Consider the following 7,612-nt stretch of genomic DNA (forward strand, 5'->3'; position numbering starts at 1 on the left):
GAGGGGGGAGGGGGAGGAGGGGGAGAGACAGGGCAGCGGATGTCAGGTTTCCAGCCTGGCTGACCTCCAGGAGCCCGTGGGGGGGGCTGCCTGGCTGTCATGCCACAGAGAGGGACACTGAGGCTCAGACCACCTACTGCTGAAAGTGGAGGAGACCCAACTGCCACCCAGCGCGTCGCCCTGGCCCCGTGTCCACGGCAAGGAGGTGGTTGGTGGAATTGGGCTGGGAGGGGCGAAGGCGAGAGGTGGGCGGGAGCGAGGACGACCGGGGGGCAGGGCCTTTTCCCTTTGTGGGGAAGAGTCCTTCCTCTGCCCATCTGGGACTCGGTCTGGGCCTGGAAGATTGACCCAAAGGCCAGGAGTGCGGCAGGACGAGCCAGGGGCGGAGCCAGAGGAGGCACGCCCACTTCATGCAGGCCTGCGGGGGCGGGGCGCGGACCCTTTCCGAGCAGGGGCTCTGCTCTCCCGGGGAACAGGGCAGCGAGGTGTGCTGGACCCCACCCAGGGGCCCCCCCAGGCCAGGAATTCCTCTCTCTTCCCAGAAGGAGCCTGGAGTCCTGGCCCTGGCGGGTGCGTCCCCTCTGCTGGCGGCCACAGTAGGTGGTGGGCACCTTGGGCCAGACTCCCCGGGGACCCCGGCCCCCGCCGGCCCGCTGTGGCGACAGCCTGGGACTGTCCTGCTTCTCTTCAAGGGCAGCCAGCGTGGGCGTCTGGCCTCCCTGCCTGTCCCCGCTGCGTGCGGAGGAAGGTCCTTTTAGAGGCCTGGCTGTGGTGTCCACACAGGCACACGCGGAATCCCGCACCGGGGCCTGTGTTTAGTCTGTCTTGCTGACGTCCTTCCTGAACAGATGGGAAGAGGAAACGCTTCTCTCAGCCATTTTTGCTTCGCTGTACCCGACTCATCCATCATTTTCTCACCTACCGTCCCGGACGACCCAGTCTGCACCGATGGCCTCGCGGCGGCGGCGGCCGCGTCCCAGGAGAGGCTGCTACCGCCCACCCACCGGCCTGGGCCTCTCCTGCTCCCTTTCACACAAAGCTTTACATTACTGGCCATCCCTAGGATGAAACAGGCTCCAGATTAGATAAGGTTAAATTACACTTTTATAAGGTGCCAGTATCGTCTTAGGAGACATTCTCTTTTCATTGGAGTGTGCGCTTGTAATAATAGTTTGTTTTTATACTTATCTCTCCTCTAAAGCAGACAACATATATACGCACTGTGACTTATTAGGGAGAGGACCACTCGCTGCCCAAAGGGGGGACATCAGTTACTTGCCCAGAAAGAGCCAGTTGCTCGAAGTTGCTGACCTCTGGGAGCCGCCCGGTGAGCCAGGAGGAGCTGCCCTGCTTTGTGTGGTAATTCTGCATGGTGCCTGGTGCCTTCTTAAGAAACACCCCCTAGTAGTTTTCATGGTTTGCCGTTATGAGTCCTTGCTATCAAAGATGATTTGGATGGTGTATTTGTTTTAGTAAGGAACCCGTCCAAAGGCAGGCAGACATGTCACCGGGAAAATGTTTTGGCAGGAGTCTGGCAGAGGGTTTTACATAAGAGGAAAACAAACGGGCCCACCCTCCTCACATCAAGGCAAATACAGCCACACATTTTGTCTACTGTCAGTCACAGTGTCCCCTGTCTGCTGGAAGTGGGTTGGTTTTCTAGTAAACACCACTGTCATCAGCATCAACTCTTCTTTCTGGAATGCGCTCGGACTTACCCAGATTGTGACGCTTGGTCCACGTTAGCTTGTCTTTGGATATTTTAAAGGAGAGGGCTAGTGCGTTGCAATCACATTTCCTTTTACTTTTAAATGAATTTTAAAAAATCTGTGTTTCATATTTCTCCTTAGTTTGGCAGAATTTGAATTTTCCTCGATTATGCATTAAATGAAGTAAACAAGTTTTTCTCACTCTCTTTTTCCTCCTCTCACTGTTGGTACGTCAGCTTTCCTGATGATATCTCTATACCTTTGCTGATTTCAGGGAGGTTCAGTTCTAGGATGGTGTTGACAGCCTGTTGTGGATCTCGTGAAAGAGTTGTGTTACTTTCCAGCGGGGCCAAACATTTTCCAAGTAGGTAACCAGAAAGCATCCCCCCGCAGGTCAGAGTAATATTAAATACAGGTCAAGTGCTGGATTCGAAGTTCTTGGTCATGTCCCTTGAAAAACAAATTTCTCTGATGTGTCTGGATCTGCTTTTCCAATATCAGCATAACTTTCAGTTTTATCCACCAGACAAACAACTATTGCAAGTGTCTACGTTAGGCAGAGGAGAAAGGGGATGGGTGCCCAATTTGTTCTTTGTCTCAGGAAAAGTTTGAATTGTGAACAGTTCACTCGAATATATATCTTGGTAGATTCAATTCATCCTCTTCCACTGTGCCCCACTTCTGCCCATTTTATATTATATTTAAAATTGAAGATTAGCTGGGGTGGGGGAATGGCAGGAGAGAATGGAGGTGAGCTCAGAAAAGAAATCCAGTGGGGGACCACCATTTTGAAGAAGAGGCTTGATGGCTCTTTCGTGGATACCACCTTCTGTTAAAAAGCAGAATGACTGTGGTTGTGTGACTCAGTCTGAGCCCCACTGGGGGCCAGGCTGTGCCGGAGACGCAGGGTGGGCCCTCTGTGCGCTGGCTGGACTTTTTTTCTTTTCAGGAGGGGGTAGGGTATTTTTGTTCAAGGATGCCTCCTCTTTTTTCTTTTTTAAAAGATACATGAACTCTAACACTTCAGTGCAAATTGCTTCCATAGCATCCATTTTCCTCTGTGCCCTGGGGAGGGGCAGGGATCTCGGGGGCAGCGGTGATGGAAGGGCTCCCCCTCGCCCCCTCCTACGGCAGGTCCGGTCTGGGGCAGCAAGATCAGCGCCCTGGCATCTGACATCCTGGAAGTGAGTGTCTGGGGAGCTGAGAGCAGCAAGAACCCAGGCTCTTGTCGGGAGACTCCGAGGGGAATGAGGGCTCCCCACCCAGCCACCCAGCCACACACAGGATCAGAGCAAATACTTACGCTTGGCAGAAGGCGGTGTTTGTACCAAAGTCGGGAACCTTCTGGGGCCTTCCTGCCGGGTGAAAGGCCGTGCCATCTGCTGCGGGGCAGGAGCCTGCTGCCCACCTGGCCGACGGGGTCCACCTAGAGCAGGCACTGGGCAGGGGGTCACCCCCAGGCGCTGTGTCTGCGGGGCCCGCACCCTCCCCTGCATCGAGTGTGGCTGTTCTCTGCGAATAGTTTCCATCTCAGTGTGGAGTTAAACGTCTGCCTGGTCCAATTTCTGCCCACAGAAATTGGTGTACACCACGAAAGGCCATTTTTCTTTTTGAAGCAGATCCAAAATAATACACATGATGAAGTGCAGGCAGGATGCCTGTGGAAAAAGGGAACTTGTCCCAATTGCTTCAGTGGAACGGATGGCTGAGCCCTGCGAGCAGCATCTGACAGAGGAGTGAAACTCCCCTCTTCAACTTGAGGTATCAACCGCAGAGCGGACCCCAGGGGACCCTCCTGGCGGGGCCACCAGATCACCGGCCACGTGCCTCGAGCCCCAGCAGCTCCAGGCAGGCAGGCAGGCAGGTGGCCAGCACCAGGGCTGAGCCGTGCCTTGGTTTCCTTTGTTTTCAAAGGAGAGAATAATATGTCCCTTTTAACTTAAAAGAGATTTTTATTAAATGATCTCAATGGAGAACCTTCAGAATGCCTTTGAGAAAGTCAACTGTAAATATAGGACATGAAAGAACGGCGATTATAAATAGGAAATGAAAGAGCGGGTTGGGTCTCTGAGCTTCCAGTTAAGGCCACTGGACTTCCAGGTTTCAGCTCCGACCAGCACACGCTGACGGGAGTTGTGTGTTCACGTGTGATTCTGCAAACGAAGAGCCCGACTGGCTGCCTCTCAGAGGACTGTCACAGCAGAGGGGCCTGCGCGTCCGTGCTGGTGATGGAGTATGTATGAGCCATCGCACTGAGCTTTAGAGGAAACAGAGAGAGCTACGAAATCTAGGGGAAAAGGCCTTTATATATTGCAGTAGATATTCGAGTGTAAATATCCATAAATGACACAGTCCACTGCAGTGTGAGTTGGGTTTAAACACAAGTGAGGTGTTTAACAATGCAAACTCTGAAGCAAAACCTTCGGAAGGAAACTAGATGCCCGTGGATGAGAACATCAACTTAACAGGGTCACGAAAAATCATCATTAGGAGCACTGTGCAGATATGAAATGGTGAAGCCACTGATGGTTCCTTTGGACAAAGAATGTCAAAGAAAATGCAAAATGGAAACGGTGGTTAGGGTAGTGGGGTGATGCTTTCTTCCATCTAAACCTTTCTTTGATGTCTGATGATACAGGTTTTAAATTATGAAGTGGGAAACTGGAATCTAGAAAAGCATTGCTTGCGATTTCAGATCAATATAATCACATCAAGAGGAGCTTCTCCGGAAGCTGCCGGGCCTGGAAATTCCCCGGGAACAAGTATGGGGCAGGCAGAGGGCCTCCCGGGAGGTGTGGGAAGAGGGGGAAGTGGGTGTCCTGAGAGGTGTAAATGGCCCGAAGTAATTTGGTGAGAGGAAGAGATAAACAAGAGGCCCAACGCCCTGGGAAGGGGAAAGAGCCTCAGCTGCTCCCACCACCTCGGGCATTGAGTTTCAGTAAAGCCCTTTATCTCCCTCTGCTCTGATGTTATCTCACCTTTAAAGTGGTAAATCGTTTATATAACGTTTGCTGATTCCTGAAATGAAGGGGCTGCAAGTTAACGTGAAGACAAGTGGGGGCAAATGGGGCAAAGCTTGAGGGTATTGATTTCCCTCTGGTTCTGCCTGAATCTAATCTCCGAGCTTGTGGGGCGCCTGTGGGAAAGGGGGATGCTGAGGGGAGGGCCGACTGCTCCTGGGCTGTTCTTCTGGTTTTCCTGGGCTGGGGTGTGTGCGTGTGTGTGCGTGGGCGTGTGCGTGCGTGTGCGCGTGTGCGTCTGTGCGCGTGTGCGTGCGCCTGCGCGTGCGTGCGTGCGTGTCTCTGTCTGGGAGGCTCCAGGGCAAATGGCTCTGGCTTCCCAGGGAGAGCAGGGTTGGGGGGCGGGGAACAGACGCCTGGCTCCGGGCAGGCGGGCTGTTGAGCATCCCCCAGAGCTGTTTCCCGAGAAGAGCCCAGGTTCTTGTGTGATGTCAGCCTGAGACACAAGAGAGGTTATGAGGACAGCAGAGGCTGAGGACCTGGCAGTTTGCCACAAGACAGCCAGTACAGTTCTGCTGCCCTTCCAGCATTCAGGGAAGAGAGGTCATTAAAAAGTCCAGGACCAGCTTGTTCTAGACACACCCAGCGCAATAACTGGTGCTAGAGCTGGAGTTAAGAATTAAAGGTAGGTTCCATATTTTGTGTTTATTTTTTGCAGATTTAGTTGTTACGGGGTTTTGTGTATTGATGCCAAGTGTTCTCTCGTAGCTCCATAAACTCAGTTTGGAAGCTGGGAACCCACGGCTCTTAGCCCCTTCCTGGCTGCGGAGGGACGCGTGCCCGGCGGGGCTTCCGCCGTTCCTGACGCGGCCGCGGGGCCGGGTGGAGCTCTGGCGCCATCGCGCGGCAGGCGGGGAGACTGCAGGCAGGACTCACCGCCCGGCTGAGTCTGGGTTTAAGGCTGAATATTTGCGGGCCAAGGGCCTCCTCAGGGGATGCGGAAGGCAGTAGTCTCCTCGTTGGGGAGAAGGAGCCACGGAATTTCAAGTCACACTGGGGTCTGTTTGGGTGGGTCTGTTTCCGTCGGGTGGGCAGAAAAGCCGTAAGTGAGCTGGAATCCCCTTGCTTTCTACTTTGCTGCTTCCACCTGCAAATCCAAGAGTACCTGCGAGAGGCAGCCAGGGCCGGACAGGTTCAAAGTGTGTGCTCTGCCACACAGCGCTGCCTCCTGCTCTTCTGCCCCCCTTGCCCCTCCTTAGAGTCGCCCCGAGAGCAGGCTGTTCCTGTGTCATGGGGTGGTGAGTGGGAGCCTGTGGGCAGGTCCAGGCGGACTTGTGTTAGAGGAGGGGCGAGTGTGCTCTCCAGACCCCTCCACCCCAGGCACCCGCTGCCAAGTCCTTGCCTGGGGGCCAGCGCTCACCGCACCGGGCTGTCCGGGGGCATCTGAGCGGCACGTTGCCGTCCTCCTCTCACCCGATGCAGCACTGCTTTCTGAATTCAGGGCGGACCTGGGGCACCAGTGAATGACCCAGTGGGGGCCCTTTGCCCTGGCAGGGGTTGCTCCCTGGGGATCCCCCCATCCAGCCATCTGGGCAGCTGAGGAGTCGGACGAGTCACCTACCTAAAATTCCAGCCCTTGGGAAACCTCAACGACGAGGGGCCATGGGTGGCCAGGTTAGTTAGTTCAAATAATGATTTTAATATGATGATTAATATTTGATGATAATAGTATTGCTATATTGACATGAGTAACGATGAAGTTAAATAACACAGGTGTTCATAACTGTCTGGAAGGATTCCTGGAATTCCGTGAGGCTCTCCCTCACCTCTGCGTCCACGAGTCCGTCTTTCCTGGACGCTGGTTCAGAGCAGCCTCGATGATGTTTCTCAGCTCACCGCCCTCCTCCGCCGGTCCTTCCTTGCCGCCTCCACCTTGCCCGGTGCAGGGGCTCTGCCGGGGGACCGTCTGCCTCGTGGGGCGGCCTGGGTGTTGGTGGGGAGCACGGGTGCCCGGACCGAGAGGAGGATAGGGTCGCTAACTGAACGTCTCCCGAGAGAAGGGGGGGCTTCTGCCGAAGACACAAGAGAGGTTATGAGGACAGCAGAGGCTGAGGACCTGGCAGTTTGCCACAAGACAGCCAGTACAGTTCTGCTGCCCTTCCAGCATTCAGGGAAGAGAGGTCATTAAAAAGTCCAGGACCAGCTTGTTCTAGACACACCCAGCGCAATAACTGGTGCTAGAGCTGGAGTTAAGAATTAAAGGTAGGTTCCATATTTTGTGTTTATTTTTTGCAGATTTAGTTGTTACGGGGTTTTGTGTATTGATGCCAAGTGTTCTCTCGTAGCTCCATAAACTCAGTTTGGAAGCTGGGAACCCACGGCTCTTAGCCCCTTCCTGGCTGCGGAGGGACGCGTGCCCGGCGGGGCTTCCGCCGTTCCTGACGCGGCCGCGGGGCCGGGTGGAGCTCTGGCGCCATCGCGCGGCAGGCGGGGAGACTGCAGGCAGGACTCACCGCCCGGCTGAGTCTGGGTTTAAGGCTGAATATTTGCGGGCCAAGGGCCTCCTCAGGGGATGCGGAAGGCAGTAGTCTCCTCGTTGGGGAGAAGGAGCCACGGAATTTCAAGTCACACTGGGGTCTGTTTGGGTGGGTCTGTTTCCGTCGGGTGGGCAGAAAAGCCGTAAGTGAGCTGGAATCCCCTTGCTTTCTACTTTGCTGCTTCCACCTGCAAATCCAAGAGTACCTGCGAGAGGCAGCCAGGGCCGGACAGGTTCAAAGTGTGTGCTCTGCCACACAGCGCTGCCTCCTGCTCTTCTGCCCCCCTTGCCCCTCCTTAGAGTCGCCCCGAGAGCAGGCTGTTCCTGTGTCATGGGGTGGTGAGTGGGAGCCTGTGGGCAGGTCCAGGCGGACTTGTGTTAGAGGAGGGGCGAGTGTGCTCTCCAGA

Source organism: Physeter macrocephalus, chromosome 18 (assembly GCF_002837175.3).
Source record: "Physeter macrocephalus isolate SW-GA chromosome 18, ASM283717v5, whole genome shotgun sequence".
Classification (NCBI taxonomy): Eukaryota; Metazoa; Chordata; class Mammalia; order Artiodactyla; family Physeteridae; genus Physeter; species Physeter macrocephalus.